This window comes from Pipistrellus hanaki (genome assembly GCF_964339955.1).
Source record: "Pipistrellus hanaki genome assembly, chromosome: 3".
NCBI lineage: Eukaryota > Metazoa > Chordata > Mammalia > Chiroptera > Vespertilionidae > Pipistrellus > Pipistrellus hanaki.
This window is the reverse complement of record NC_140505.1, coordinates 26,586,111-26,602,950: the sequence shown is the minus strand read 5'-3', so window position 1 is coordinate 26,602,950 and position 16,840 is coordinate 26,586,111. Positions and strand designations below refer to the sequence as shown.

The window sequence follows — 16,840 nt, the reverse complement described above, 5'->3', positions numbered from 1 at the left end:
ACCGGGGGAATGGTTGCACCCAGTGTGGCCTTGCTGCCCATATGCCATTCAGCTCCTGTCTGCCTTTTTGTTTACACTGGGGACACAATAGGAGCTATAGTCCTTCCAATACATCATTTATAAGTGTATTCTACCTCTGAATGTACAGACAGAACTGGCTGTGGGTGAATAAGCTCTGTGAATATTGCCAAGACACTGTGCTTTGTTCAGCATTATTCCTCACAATAGACACCACACTTTGGAAGTAATTTTAAAAAGGGAATCAAAATAGTGGTACTTTTAGCCTTTGTTTCTTTTATACCACACTGCATTCTCTGTCTCTCATTCAGCCGCTCCCATTATACTGACAAATTAAATAAACCACTCCATTGCAGAAAGGCTCAGGCAGGCAGGACTTCGCTCCACTGCAGCCCCGGGAAGTTGAAATAAACATTGAGGCGGTTTCTGCTAGCCAGTTCAGCTAGCTTTTACGCCAGGAGCAAAAGGGGGAACATGGGGAGGGACGTCAGACTTTGAGTTCACCGGCAGCACCTGAGAGCCCGGCCTCTGCAGCAGGTGAAGGACCGCCGCAGAGGGGGCTGCCTCTGCTGGGAGCGCTGAGAGCGCCTTCCTGCTGTGTGGCCCCTGGGAGCGGGGACAGGTGAGTTACAGGAGGCTCCGGGGTGGCCCAAGCCCAGGAGTGAGGGGCCGGCTGGGGGGCAGCTGCAAAGCTGAGCAGCTGACGCCTGGGAGGTCCAGAAGTTTCCTCCTCGCAGGCATCTTGGCTTTTCTCTCCTTTTGTGAGGCATAATTTATTCATACGTTTGCCGAACTGCTTCCTGCAGAGAGTGAGTCACTCAGGTGCAGAAGGAGAAGCTCCCGCTCTGTCTCTCTCGGAGTCTGTCTCTCTCGGAGTCTGTCTCTCTTGTTCTCTGTCTCTCTTTTTCTCTGTCTCTCTCTCTCTTTCTCTGTCTCTTCCACTTTCTTCTTTCTTTCTCTCTCTCTTAAACTTTACCTTGACTTTTAGAAGTTTTGGACATGTGCGTTTACCTCTGTTTTTTTGAAATGCAGGCAAAGAAAGAGGCGAGGCTAGGATTGTTGAGGATAGTGCTGTTGTTTGCTCTTTTTTGAGGTCCAAAGAGGTAGTAGAGACACGAACATGAACTTCGGAAGAGGCCCCTGTGACTGACTTTTGGGCTGAAAACAGTTTGTGTTGTTTTGTGCTGTTGTTGTTGTTGTCGTTGTTTCGGGAGACTAAACAAAAACACGATTGCATCCTTGGGAGGGAAGCACTTTTAAATTGAAGAACTGATTCTTTTTTAAAATAAAATAAAAAAGACCCCGATTTGCTCTGACTTAGAGTGCAGCCTGAGTCATTCTGGTGTGCTCTCTGAGTTTATTAGGGAGGCGCAAGATGCGGTGCAGCTCTTTCTCTCAAGGAACTCCGGTTTGACTCTGGGAACCGCCGAGAACGGTGTCCAGATCCTCTTCCAGGGTCTGGGCTGGGACCGCACCTCCCCCACCCCCTCTGGCTCCCAGCCCCTCTTAACAAAATCAGCGGACTGGGTGGAAGAGCCCTGTCAAGAATGCCGCTTGTCAGGGATCTCAGAGGCGGCCCAATTTCCTTATGAAAACAGAGCCCCGGTAAATGCCAGTTCCAGGAGATGGCTTTGAAGGCTCCAGCCACCAGCCAGGATGACCTCATTTAAAATGCACGGTGGCTCCGGCCGTGAAGAGGGAAACTGTGTTCCAGCAGAGGCGTCCCCCGGCTTCCAAGTCAGAGGCCACGGCGGGCAAAGGGAAATATTGAGCCGAAAGAGTTTGAACCGAGCCATCGGGGTTCATCTTTTATTACCAAAGAAAGGCTTGAAAAAGCCCAGGTGAAATTTCCCTCCATTGTCTAGGGAAATTCTCTGTAATTTGCCCCCAGGGAAACCCAAGTGCCTTGGGTCTAGGCGCCCCCCCCCCCCCCCCCCCCCGCCTCCTCCTGCCCCACCTCCTCTGTTCTTCTCTCTCCTCCTCTCTCGGGGTAAATGTCTCCCGGATCCCTGGAGACCCGGCGTGGGCGAGCAGGGGACGCTGAAGGTCAATGTTGCCCACTGTGGCCTGACTTTTAAGCTAAAGAGGTTTTTCTTTCTCTTGTTGCCATGTCAGGTCTAATTTGGCCGAATTATGCGAGAGGGCCGGGCCCACTCCTGACAGGAGGGGGTTAAATGAGATTACAAGCTTTGGAGGCTGTCAGCAGCTCCGCTGCCCGGGATGTTAAATTGCGATTTAATGGTCAGCTTTATCTGTGGCGTATTAGTGGAAATCTGCTGTTTTCAGCAACTTAATTGGCACTGTGTTTGCAGGAGTTTTTCGGGGTGGTAGGAGAGCGGGCCGGATTTTAATGCTGAATTATTTAGAGATCACACTGGCAGCACGTCAGTGGAAATCGGTGGCGTGTTTTGTTTTGTTTTTTCTTCCGAAGCACGGAGAGCTTACCCATGGGCAAGGTGCCGGATGCTGCTGTGTCACCCGAAACTTTCTAAAAATATCCCTGGGGTCTGGTGTCGTGTATTTATAGACGGAATCAACAGAGAGTAACAGTTGCTATCACCACCTATGTGCGCGCAGAGCCTGGTGTGCTGGGACCAGGGGGCATCTCTGCCGGAGAGGCTGGGAACACCACAGTGTGTGTGTGTGTTGGTCTTTCCAAAATTTCAGTAGCGTGGAGCTGAGGGTACCTGCGATAAATCTCAGGTGACCGAGGCCGCACAATTTGGCCTCATGTCAGGGAAGCACGTGTGCAAGTGTGTGTGCACGCGTGCCTACGTGCGTGCCTTCCTGTGCATAGAGGATGGAGCATAACCGCTGACCTGCATGCTGGTTTGTCTGTAGGTGTCCGTGTCATATGGGTAAAGGGTGAACTGAGTGAAATGGTGAGCATCCCATCCTGTTAGCCAGAGAAGCCCATTCGTTACCTACTGTGCCGTCCAACCTGGTCAGAAGGGTTGAGCCGTATAATGTGGTATTTCCACACACATACCCACCGAGGTGTGGGTGTGCTCTCTTCTTAGGATTCCCGCTAGGAGAGAGTCTTCCCCCAGGAGAGGAGAAGCTGCCGGAAGCCTGAATGCTGGTGTCCCTAGAGGGAGACTGGGTTGGGGGGTGGGGGGGAGAGTGGGGGTGGGGGGAAATACATGCAGGATGGTGGGAGAGAAAAAGGCAGAACGACGAAAGAAAACAAGAGAAAGTGTTTTCCCGGCAGGCACCCGCATTGTCTGTTCCCAGTTAGGGTCAGTCCGGAAAGTTCAGGATTAGTAAATTTAATATCCTGTCAAAATTCTCATGATAATGAATCCCGGCCGGCCGCTGGCACAGCAGCTCCGGCGCTGCAGCCGTGGAGATAGCGCAGCTAATTTATGAGCAGGAGATTGTGCTGCGCTGGCACCAGCAGGCCGCCCAGCTCCGAGGGGCGGTCCCGCTGCCAGGCCCCGAGCCCGCGCAGCAACCAGCCCGCAGCCCCTGAGCGGCCCATTTGTACCTCTTTCCCTGAAAGCCTTGTTTTTTCCTAGGAGAATGGAAGGAAAAAAAAAAAATGCCTCGTAGGAAAATCTAGTTCAATATTGATCTCTCCCCAGCTTATTCTGGCGCCGTAGCATCAATATATATATATATATATATATATATATTTTAATCCAAAAGGGAGTGCAGAGGGATAGACACAAAAGTTTCAGAGCCAGGAGAGAGAAGAGAGGAGAGAGGAGAGAGTGAGAAGATGGGAAACGGGCTAAGAGAGAGATCGAAGATGCTGAGGCTGCCTCCTCGTAGCCCGGCCCGGGCGATGTTTAGGCTTCAGGGGGTGATGCAAGATGTTATGTCCCTCCAAGAGGAACATAAAAACGAGAAAGTTCCTGTGCAATTTGTTCAAGGCCCTGCACCTCTCTAAGCAGCTGTCAGATCCGTACATTATGGTACATTGAATCTGAATGAGGCTTTCAACATCAAAACCTTGCATCCATTATGATATCATCTCCCGCTCTAAGCCGTAATGCTTATTAATTCTGCACCCATACTCTCCCGGCTTCAGCAAATGTATTCCATCAGCCTAGCATTTAATTTAATTAGTACAGCTGGGCTCTCATTCTCCTTTCTGTGTCAGAGGTATTGTCAGCACGTTCTGCTGTAACACAATTACTGATTGCTTTTAGATAGGCAGAAATATGATTAGGGTATTGGGTGACTGTATCATAAGCCTTATTAGATTCATTTGAAATCTGGAGATAAATAGGAAACTTTTATTTGCAGTGTAATGAGATTATGCTTATTAGGCCAAGACCTCACAGCCTTTTGCAAAGAACACTGTATCAGCCGGATTATACTCTGGAAACACACTCTGCTCCCAGCGCCGGAGCCATTTCTGAGAGCCTTCGAGACTTCACTGTGTCACGCTGTATATGTTTTAGGATTATGGCCACCTTGTATCTTCCTTGTGATAAAGGGCATGGATATCCCTCTTCTTTCTCCAAGTCTGATGAAATACATACAGCTTGAAATGGGATTTTTATTTTCTGAGAAATGGTTTTGAAAAAAATCCGTGCACAGGCTAAAATAAATTATACTTTTCAATGTATTTATTTACTTTTAAAGATATTTATACTTATTAGATGTTGCTTTCGGAGATGGGCATGTAATGAATGTCTTTAAAAAATCCCTAGTGCTCTATCTCTAAAACATGTGTCACTGCTGTTATTGTTTTGATAATAGCTAGTACAATTCCAGAAACATTTCTTTCCCATTGGCATTTATGCGATAATCTCAAATTTCTAATATTTGTGGAGGGTTTGTGCTGGAAATTTATTCCACCCAGAATAAATCACTTTTGAATAGTGTGAAACTATCATGAACAGGCTAGCATGATTTGAGGAAAATACTGAAATAGAAAGAATTTACTATGGCAATATATTTGGCTAGGCTGAAATTTGTTAAATATACTTTTGAGTTATGAGATATATCTATGCCCAAGGGAAACAATGATGATTTTTTTTCCTAGATAGAAAAGTTTTAGAATGATATATAAATTTTGCTTCAGGAAAATACAAGATATAAAATCTAAATTTGTAAAAATGCATGCCATGTGATTTATCTCCTAGATCACTCCAATCCCCCACCTCACTTCATTTTTACTAGATAATTTACAACATTATTTGATTAAAATATGTAAAAGTAGATTATTCTCATGAGCTCATCTGTTGGATAAGACCTATCCAGTACAGTATACCAGTACAATGTGTGTGTGCACTTTGATGTTACTTTATACAAAACAAGGAGCAGCTATGTCTTAGTTAAATGTGTGGTCAATTCAAGAAATATAAAAAGGAAAACCTATGCTGATTCACCAAAACTGAAAGCTAAAAAGGAAATGAGGGTTTGGGAGCAGGGAGAATGGGTGGTTATTGATTAATGGATACAGAGTGTCTGTTTGGGGTGATAGTAAAGTTTTGGAAACAGATCATGGTGATGGTCACACAACATTGGGAATGTAATTAATGCCACTGAACTGAACACTTAAACATGCTTAAAATGGAAAATGTTATATTATGTGTATTTTACTATATGAAAGAAAAAGAAGAGAGAGAGATGGGGGTCAGTGTATGCACCACCAGCTTGAGTTGCAGTTTGTGGATGCCTTGTGGTCAGTGACTTCCTACTTCCACCTGTGGATTTCCCAATTTTAAATTCTAGTCAAGTGAGCTTTACACTCATTCCTACAAGTTTGATTTCACCATTTCTTACCAAATAAAGTATAAGAAGTTCTAGTGAAGACACTTGTTGTTTCCCAAAAAATGATCCATGACAAAGATCTCGCATGGCCTTGGCAAGAATTCTTGGTGGCATAATTTGTATCCAGAATGAAAGTAGAATTCTTGACTCTGTTCCAGGTTAATATTCAGTGAAAGAGTCATGAATAAGGAATGAAAAAACATCCAAAATGTTTCAGTGGCTATATTGTTTCAAGGGCACTGAGGAGAAGGTAGCCAACAGTTTGCTGTACACTGTTGTTATTTTTCCAGCTTTACTGAGGTATAATCCTATGTCCTATATCCTATATCCTACATCCTATATAATAAAAGCCTAATATGCAAATCAACTGAATGGAGTAATTATTGGTCACTATGATGCACACTGACCATCCGGGGGCAGGTGCTCAATGCAGGAGCTGCCCCCACCCCACAGGCCCCAGGACAGCCAAGGTGGGTGCCAGTGGGGGACCCCCCAATCGCCCCGCTGGTCACCCAACAGATTGGCCCTGATCCCTGGCCAGGCCAAGGGACCCTACCCATGCACGAATTTCATGCACCCGGCCTCTAGTTGACAATAAAATGTACAAATAAGATATTTAAAGTGTACATTATGGTGACTTCATATGTGTGTACCTTGTGGAAGGATTTCTGCCATCTAGTTCATTAACACATGTATCTTTATGCATAAGTTTGAAAATATTTGAGTCTACTTTCTTAGCAAATTCCAACTAATTAATGCAGTGTTATCAACTAGAGTCACCATGTTTTACATCTTATAGCTGAAAGTTTATATTCTTTTACCAGCCTCTCCTTCTCCTCTCACCCCCAGGCCATCTTTGAATGGGATGAATTGAAGTGGAGGCAGGATCTAAATTCGAGTGTAGACATGGGGAAAAGTAGGATGGGGTTGGCCCTCAGCAGCCAAAGTGAGCCCTCATCTTAACCAAGTCACCCTAAAAATGTTCTTTATTCCTTCAGTAAAGTACATGCACACACTTGTATAAGATGTCCTTGTATCTGCTCCAACACCATTTTATGCCACTTGCAATGTTATAATTTAACTAAATATGATATGAGCCATTGAAATATGAGTGCAAAAATATTTTCTTTTTTTATGAAACTAAATTGAATACTTTGGAAAGACTAGATTTAAAAAAATTGTATTAAAAAATATAGAATTACCTATAGATGAGACCAATGTCAATTATTAGGAAAAATTATTAAAACCAATATTATATATTTAGATTGCTTCATGGGTGGTTTTAATTAATTGTTTCACTTAAAAAAAAAAAAAAAGACATAGATGATGCACTTTGTGGATAGATGTTGCTTATGCAAAAAAGAGAACTCTGGAATCCAATCAGCAGCCTGGCCCAAATCAAAATATATATATGGTTTACATTAAACTATTTTGAAATCATATATATACACTAGGGCAGTGGTCTGCAAACTGCATGTGGCTCGAGAGCTGCGGTTTGCCACTCTGTTAACTAATGAGTTTGCCAACCACTGACCTAGACTCTCGATTTCAATAATTACAGGTTGTTTTGTTCCTTGTGATTAAGCCCCTACCCCAGTGGTCAAGAAACTCATTAATCAACAGAGCCACAAACTGCAGCTCACAAGCTTCATGTGGCTCACGAGCTTCAGTTTGCTGACCACTGCACTAGGGGCCCAGTGCATAAAATTCTTGCACTGGGGAGGGGTCTCTCAGTCCAGCTTGCCCTCTCTCACAAACTGGGCACCCTCAGGGGATGTCCTACTGATGGCTTAGGCCCACTCCCTGTTGGGAGCAGACATAAGCTGCAGTCTGGCCTCCCTTTGCGGGAGGTGACCAGGATGATCAGGGAAAGGCACCAGCCCCATCACCCCACTGCTGCAGCCACTGCCAGTTACCACAGCCGCCAAGGTATTTTCATCAACACGGACTCCAGTCCCTTCACCATGAAAAAAATGACAACTTTCTTTAGGCATTTTCAAGATGTGTTTTGTTTTGTTTTTTCTTTATTTATTTTTCTTTTTATCCTCACCTGAGGATATGTTTTCATTGATTTTTTTCCCCTCCCTCTGATCCCAGGCTTGGGCAGGGCCCTCCCCCTGTGCCCCTCTAATCAGAGGCTTGGGAAGGCCTCCCCCACCCCCGCCCCTCTGATGGCCAGCTGGGAGTGACCTGGATGCCGAGGAGATTCCCAGGACCCAGGTATGTGTGCAAATTAACCAACATCTTTGTTTGGTTAATTTGCATACTCATTCTGATTGGCTGTGGGCATAGCGAAGATACAGTCAATTTACATGTTTCTCTATTATTAGGTAAGATATATGATTTCCTCCTCTAATACCTATTTCTCTAGCATGTCATCCTAGAGGACCTCTGTGCTGGAGGGAGTTGGGAAGGAGAACAGAGGGATTGGCTATGCTGTGCCCTCCAGACTGGAGTAATGGCTCCAAGGAATTTTCTGGTACTCTGTGGAGGTTAATGGAGATTGCCCTTGGGTAGAATAAGCAAGTATGAACAAATAAGTGCCTGACAGAAGCATACATTGAAGGTAGCTCGTCCTTTTGCTATGGTCCTAGAATGGGATGAAGGATTAGAGTGGGAGGGGAGAGAAATATCAATAGGTGGCATCTCATGAAGGCTTAGCTGTTCATCTAGAAAATTCTCATTTAACCATCACTTGGATCCATGTTCTCCCTCTGTGGTCCTATCCCGTCTCAAAAGTGAGGTTTCCCAGTTAAATAGAGGAGCCCACACAGCAGAGAGGGCCTTGGGCAGTGCTGGCTGGGGTCCCTGCCCCAACCTAACCACCAGGTCAGCATCCTTGAGCTCTAGTCCTTGTCTGCAAACGACAACATATGCCCCAAATAAGAAGGACTGAGTCTGATCTCTGCATCTGCACAGCCCTTCCTGCACTAGTAGAGTATGCTCTGTTGCCTCCTAGAACTCAGGGCCAGAAAAGAAATGATCCAGTCTCTTACTTATTTTTGTTTCTTCTACCACTGAAAGAGCTTCTGCCTGTGGTACCTGGGCTAAGTCACTAAACTTACCTGTGTTCCACTAATTGGTAAATAAGGACATAACCATAGCTCTGTTGCATGGGTGATGTTAGAGTTTAATGGTAGTGCTGAGTGCTACAGATGGACAATACAGATTTATGCAATGCATATAATAGGTAACATGCAATGCATGTGTGCATGTGTGCGCGCGCACCTACATTCACACACAGACAGTATCTCTAAGACCACGACCCCATCTCAGTGGTGCAGTCACAGGCAGCTCTCTTCCATTTGCCATGGCTGCTGCTGCTGCCTGGATATTTCTTTTTTTTTCTTTTTTTTAAAATATATTTTATTGATTTTTCACAGAGAGGAAGGGAGAGGGATAGAGAGTTAGAAACATCGATGAGAGAGAGAATCATCGATCAGCTGCCTCTTGCACACCCCCTACTGGGGATGTGCCCGCAACCAAGGTACATGCCCTTGACCGGAATCAAACCCGGGACTTTTCAGTCCACAGGCCGACGCTCTATCCACTGAGCCAAACCGGTCCTGGCATGCCTGGATATTTCTACAGCCATGCAGAATACACATACTAGGGGAAAAAATGTATTTAAACTAGTTACTTACATTCATATACATGCAAAAAGAAAAGTCATCTTATCAAATCATTTTACTTTAACCTAATCCAGTCAGTCTCATCTGTTGTAGAACCACAGTATCAGTCCTTTACTTTTTTGTGTTCACCAAAGAAGAGAGATTTGAAAAAGAAAAATATAAGTAAAGATAGGCAGTGAGTGAGAATACTACATATTAGTCTGTGAGGGCTCCCTCAACAAAATACTGCACTCTGGGCAGCTTAAATAATGGAAATGTATTCTCTCTCAGTCTGGAGGCTGGAAGTCCAAGACCCAGGTATCAGCAGGGTTGGTTCCTTCTGAGACTGGGAGGGAGAATCTTTCCTGTGCCTCTCCCGCAGCTTCTGGCAGTTTGCTGGCAGTCTTTGGCATTGCTTAGCATGTAGAAGCACCACCACAACCTCTGTCTCTGTCATCACATGGCCATCTTGTTCCTGTCTGTGTCTCCATGTGCCAGATTGGATTAGGGCCCACCATACGCCAGTGTCAGCTCACCTTAACTAATTCCATCTGCAATGTCCCTGTTTCCAAATAAGGTTACGTTCTAAAGTACTGGGCATTAGGACAGTCCATGTGAATTTTGGAGGGACAGAATTCAACTCATGAAAAAGCAGGAAGCTTTTTGTTCAGAAATGATGAATTTCACAAAGAAATGTAATAGGAAAAATCACCGGACGTTGTAATTCTTGGGTGCATTTTTAAAAAAATATATTTTATTGATTTTTTACAGAAAGGACGGGAGAGAGATAGAGAGTTAGAAACATCGATGAAAGAGAATCATCAATCAGCTGCCTCCTGCACATCCGCCACTGGGAATGTGCCCACAACCAAGGTACATGCCCTTGACCAGAATCGAACCTGGGATCTTTCAGTCTGAAGGCCAACGCTCTATCCACTGAGCCAAACCGGTTTCGGCTCTTGGGTGCATTTTTAATGGCCCCAACCAAAGCTGACCTGAGGCTCATTCTATAATCGATGAGAGTGACTGCTGTTCCAGGCCTCTGCTGTATCATGAAAATACTTGGTGGTTTGTTACTTTTCCCCTGAAATATGTCAGTATTCTTATTCTATTTCTAAGGAAATCTGCTTTGTGGGTGGTATCAGTAGAAATGGATGACTGGACAGAAGTAAAAAATGCATAACAGAAGCCACATAGAACCCAGATCACACGGAGAACAGATAGAACTTGAGAACAAGTTCAGTAACCTTGAAGTTTCCATGTAGTGTAGACTCCATGACTGGGATTCTCCACCCTGTAGACCTCCAGAGCAGTTTCAAGCATTGCCAGATGTGGGCCCTGATCCTGACCGACTAAGCCACTCCCTCCCGGGGGAAGGTCCCAGCATGCAGTGAAAAATAATGATCAGCCAGGGTGAGAACCATGGCAGTAGGCATAAAGACCTGGTGACTATCAACATTTGGCTCAGGGGTAGGATTTGGGAGCATTAAGTGAGGTTGTCCACAGTATTTCCTGCCTCTCCCTGAAGGGCCGATCCACCCCCACTTGGCAGCAGCTATAGATTAGAGCCTACCTGGCAGTTTGACTTCTCCCAAACCCCTATCTGGGTCACCTTTCTTCCCTGGTAGCCCCATTGTCTGAATTTTCCTTAGCAACTTTCTCTCACCAGAACCTAGCCCAGCCCAGGTCCGTCCTCCTTACACACAGACGAACAGTTCAGCTCCCAGCTCCACTGTGTGCTTGGCAGGGACTAAGGCCAAGGGTATACTCATTTTAATAGACTCCTGGCTCCATCTACTGAGAATCTACCGTGGTGAAAGCTTCATTTCTCTGTTATGTCCTCCATCATAAATTGTTCTGCGGTGTTTATTAAACATACAGATTCTCACCTTTCCTGCACAAAGACCTTCTAAATTAACATCCATATGGGGAGGGCTGGAAATATGTATTTTTTTAATAGCATCTTTGTTACCTGTAACAACTTAGCAAGTTTGGGAAGTACTGTATTCTCTCCTTTAATTCCCACCACAACCCATTAAAGCAGGTGCTACTATAATTCTTTAATGAGGAAACTTGAGTCAGAAGAGTAGCTTGCCCATGGTCACACAGCTAGTAAGCTACAGAGGCCATTTAGACACAGGGGCATTCATTGTAGACCCCATGGAAACTATTTTAGTCACCGTGGCAGGGTAAATAGAAGTGAGATGTGGAGGTTGGGGGCAGTTCAGGGTCTCTGGGTACCTCTCGATCTACACTCTTACACACATATCTCTCCTTCTTTAGCCTTGGTGGAGGATTATAACAATCATAAGCTATTTTCCAGAAGAAAGCTCTACAAGTATGCCAGGTCACAAGGGATGTATCAGCTTTAATGACCTGGTGGGTGGGAACTGCTGCGTTATTGAAAACTTCTCATCCCTGTGTAAAAGGAAATTGTATCATTAGGAGCTAAATACATGTTTACCACTAAATTAAAAACAATTTTTATCTCTGGTTTTATTTTACAGGTAAAGGTATATTAGGAGGAAATAATGACAGTCAGAATCCCTGGAACTAGTAGATTAAATGCAAGTGTAATAATTGCTGTATGTTTGTTTGATGTAGATTCAAAGGTAGAATCACAACAGCAGTAATTAGAGCAATTATTAAAGTCTGCATTTAATCCAAAAGCCCCAGGGAATATTACAAGTTCATTCATCTGAGCCTGATAGGTTTTCTATTAAGACTATGTACTGCCTCCTGGATCTTTCTCCAGTCAGTTCTTTGGTGAGCACTAGTTTGAGATAATATTTGGCCCGCTCTGGGCAGGAGCCTGTGATGTCCTCTGTAGGCTATGGGAGGATACCACCCAAAGAAGCTACAAATAAGAAAAGGAAGTATGAATCCTTCTAAGATTATCTTTCTTGGCATTTGTGATAACCGTGTTTTCCAGAAGTACATCCCAAGGAGAGAAGCCTGGAGGTAGAGCATTCTCAGTGAAAGAGATTAGACTTTTGACTGTTTCTTCTTTCTGATCTAGTAAAGCCAAATGTCCTTCAGGACAGAGTAACTGAATTGAAGCCACCAGGATGGAATTTTATAATTATCTCCTAGAGCCTAAGTTCACATGTGGGTGATCCTCCTGAGAATAGTAGAAGAAAATACCCAGTGCCACAGTGGACTTCAATTTATTCTCAGCATTATAATCATTTCCTATAAACATAGACTTCAATAAAGGGGGTAATGGTGTTATTCATCTTGGGTCATAAAGGATGATAAGGTTACCTCTTAATGGTCTGTATATATTAAAGTATGCTATGTGTACTCATAGGTTCTCACTGTCGTACTTAGGCTCTTATTACTACTTAGGCTCCTATTACTACTCTGTGATGAAACTATATTTATAGACTTTAATTATATATTTATTTACTTAGGAAAGAAAGTGATTCAATAGCAGATCAAATTGGGTCTTTTGGGAGCTCAACCAATTCATTAATTGAACCACCTATCTATTTAATATGTATGTGAAGACTACATATATAGGATTTATAATGCAATTGGAATGATATAAGTATATATCTACCAGTGCAAAACAGTTTGTGCCACTCAAGAGATTAAAATATTTATCTTCCACCTCACAACTTGGGTGTCCAGTTCTGCCACTTGCTGTTCCTGTGACCTCAGGCAAGTGATTTACCCACTCCACATCTCATTTTTCTCATTTGTAAAATGGGGACAAAATTACTTGCTATGTCTCAAGGTTGTTCTGAGGAACAAATGAGATAATACATATAATGAAGTCAGCACAGGGCCCAGCCATAGTAAGTACTCAGCGCATGTGAACCAAGGCTGTTATTGAAGCACCTGTGTCAATGACCAACTAGGTCCTGCTGCAGATAAACGTGCCGCATGCTGATTGAGGAGAGAGTCATCATCTTTTTCTCTTAAAAGGAGAGTCTCCCGAGACTGAACTAAGAAAAAAGTTTAAAAAAGAGCTTAATTGTTTTTTCCAACTGTGGATTGCAGGGTTATTGTTACCTATGTGGGCAATTCAGCCCAGGTTCCTGCCCAGTAGCCTTGCTGGAAACCTCCAACTGCCCCAAAAGGTTTCTGTGGATCAGTTGGCCCATTGCACCAGGAGAGAAAGCTCAGGGGTGTCCCAGTGTGTGCCCCAGGGTTCGTTGTGCTACCTCTCATGGCCATCTTTTATCCCCAAAAGAGTCACAGGGTTGATAACAGCTATCTCAGACAAAATCATTGGTTACAGAAAGCGGTTGGCACAAGGATGGCCACTGAGGCTTATTGTCAAGGACTTTTAAAACTAGTAATTGTCATCAAAGCAAGTTTCAAAGAACATGACTCAGGTTTTCTGTCTGTTCTCCAATCAAATATTCAAAAATGATGACAGCTTATTCACCTGTTCTAGGTATTCTCAATGTGAATCTTTCAAATAGAAGGGAAGCTCAGATACTGTAACTTAATGAACGTTGAATTATCTCATAGAAGAGTAAGCTGACAACCAGGCTTACATGGCAGCTATCAGTACAGCAGATATCTCCTTTCCTTCACATCCAAATGGCAAGAAAACCACATGTCTATCTTTACCCCATGCCCTGAATTCACTGAACCTGCAGAAGTATGTGAAATCATTGAGAAACCTGGATTCTGGTGGGTACTGAGAGTAAGGTTGGCTGCCCCACATGGATGAACTCTGAGTTAATGGGTCCTTAGACAGCCCCTTCCTGTGTTAATTGCCAGGCTCTGTAGGCCCACAGAGCAATCATCTCTAGAGCTGAGAGTGTGGCGTCCAGGTCCTGAAGCACTTTTATCTCCCTCACCTATAAAAACCCCTGAAGGGCAAGGGAGGAAATCACTTAGGACAGTGGTCGTCCAACTCATTAGTCAACAGAGCCAAATATCAACAGTACAACAATTGAAATTTCTTTTGAGAACCAAATTTTTCAAATATATAGGTAGGTACATTGTTATTAACTTAATTAGGGTACTCCTAAGCTGGCCTTTGCTAAAAACTCAAGGGCATGTGGCTCGCGAGCCGCAGTTTGCCGACCACTGACCTAGAAGAATACCGGGAAAGTGATACCTGCATTGAGGTCACATCTACAACAATCACTTTCACCAACACATGCAAAGAGCAATGGGTAGCAATGAAGAGCCCAGAATCCTCAGTGTGGTTTGTAATCATGTTCTGCAGTGATGTTGATGTGGCAAGATGGGGAGAATCCTGAGAGATAACAGCACACAGTGCTGAAGCCCAGGTACAGTGGCTGGGAACAGGGAGTTGTGGTCCTTTGGAGGAGAAATGAGATAATGCATATAATGAAGTTAGCACAGGGCCCAGCCATAATAAGTACTCAGCTGGCAGCCCCACCCCCTATTGGGGTAAGGAGGTGATCAGGGGTGGGGCCAGCCAGGGGAGGGGCTTAGAGCCGATCAGAGTGGGGTGGGGCAGGCCAATCAGGGTAGGGGCTGGCCAGGGGTAAGGGCCACAGGGGGGTTGGCCAGCCAGCCCCCACCCCTTGATCAGGCTGGTTCGCTGGCTGCTGTGGATACCATAGCAACCAGTTGTTCAGGTCATTATGGCTTATGGTTGCTGGCTTTTGTATATATAGACTAGTCCTATAGGATTAAGGCCCACCCTAATGATTTCATCTTCACTAATTACATCTGCAGTGATCCTATTCTCAAATAAGGTCACAGTGAGGCCCTGGGGTCAGAATCTGGACACAAGAATTTGGGGAAACACAATTCAGCCCATAACACCATCTACATTGCAAATTCTGGAACTACATTCCCAGTGACGTGCAGGCTATTTCCTCATGAATGTTCCCCTTTAAGTAGATGTGACATGGCTCATCCACCACTACCCTCTCATGACCAAAGTGTCATCCTAACTGCTCCAAGTGCTGTGCAGGGCAACACAGGTGGCTAGTTCTGCAACTTATTTTCAGAAAACTTACAGTGAGAAGAGAATATGTAGATTTGCAAATGACAATAACACAAGGTTACAGAGTGTAAGAGCCTTCAGACAGAAAGAAGTCACTCTGGAAAGGTGAGCCCACCTAAGGCTGAGGGTCCAAGGACTTGTGGCTGAGATGGCATTTCAGAGGGCCTTGACCCCTTCATGTGTATCCCAGGTATGAGTGGCAATGGACCACCTTCTCAGAGTACTGCTATGAGAACCATACTTTCTGAGTCAGTATTACAAATATAATTTTTATTCCCCCAAATTGTCTATGTGAGCTTATTTTCTGTCCTTTGAATAGAATTACATAAAATTACCAGGCATAACCCCATGTCCCCCATCCGCATGCTTCCATACAACTCTCAACAGGACAGCAAGATTCTTCACATTTTCCCCATTTACTCTCAAATCTCTCACCTTCATCGATTAACAGCAGATCCTAACCACCCATGAAAGAAATTTTGGTGCCTTTTCATTTCAATCCCAGTTGATTTGACATCCAAGTTTATACCGTTATTTTGTAGTTCTAGCAACAGGAGCAATTGAAATTCAGAAAATTCCATCCATAGGTGCCACATTTGCATTTCCTGAGTAGTCGTCAGTGAATAGAGTTTATACATTCTTTCTTGAATGAAAACAGCAGTGGCAGAGGAGGCATTAAAATGGTTGGTAAGGATGCCCGGGCCACCTCATAGCAACCGCCAGGTTTCCAAGGGCAAATAGCTCCTCCCGACCCTAAGCAACTAGATGAGAACATCAAAACATGCCTTGTACCAGACCTCCAATACCCATTAGCGTTAGGAGCTGTTACCTCAATCACGAGTGACAGAGCCCTAATTATTAAGGTAATTAGAAGTTATAACACTGGCAATATTAAAGGGAGAACTTCCAGAGCCCATTAACAATGTTACTTTAAGTGATCTGGCTGTGAACTATTCAAATCTCTAATTACATTATACGTCTATCTTAAAGGGTGATGTAATTAACTGATGGGAGAGGGGATTAATGTATACTGACTGCTGGTAACACTTGTAAGTACTATTTTCACAGGAACTGGCTGCAGCAATGTCGTGTAGTTTCCCCCCACTTAACTGTACATAGCATGTAGCTTAAAAAGAAATCATGGCCTTGATATATCTATGTACATTTTGTGCACAAATATTTTTGTTCTTTTTTTTTTATATTTAATGTGTTTCTTTATAGTAAAGGTATATCCACCTAAACCTTGTTAAAGATAAACCAAGGCACCTTTAGTTTCTGTGTAAAAGATAGATTCTATTTTTAGTACATATATAAATAATCAAAGATTATGCCTTTCTATCTACTATAGGATCAATTTGTTCTGGTGACATAAAATTATAATAGGAAATCTTCCAATAATTAATATACTGTTAATTTTTTCCCTTGAACCCAAGTAATAAATTTTATATTGCATAAATCATTATATCTCAGTTTTTCCCTACAACTATTTACCATAAAATCCAAGTTGCTTTTTATTTAGACTTGTAAGATTTACTTATTT

At 43.7% G+C, this 16,840-nt stretch overlaps 1 protein-coding gene across 1 annotated transcript in view; it reads left to right on the top strand.

Annotated features, from left to right (window-relative positions):
• Nucleotides 1–621: 621 nt before the first annotated feature.
• LOC311620471 (uncharacterized protein) overlaps nt 622–16,840 on the top strand; it is a 110,675-nt gene continuing 94,456 nt past the window's right edge. The window contains exon 1 of the mRNA XM_084879932.1: nt 622–640. The gene's annotated coding sequence lies outside the window, so the exon portion shown is untranslated. The remainder of the gene's footprint in view (nt 641–16,840) is intronic.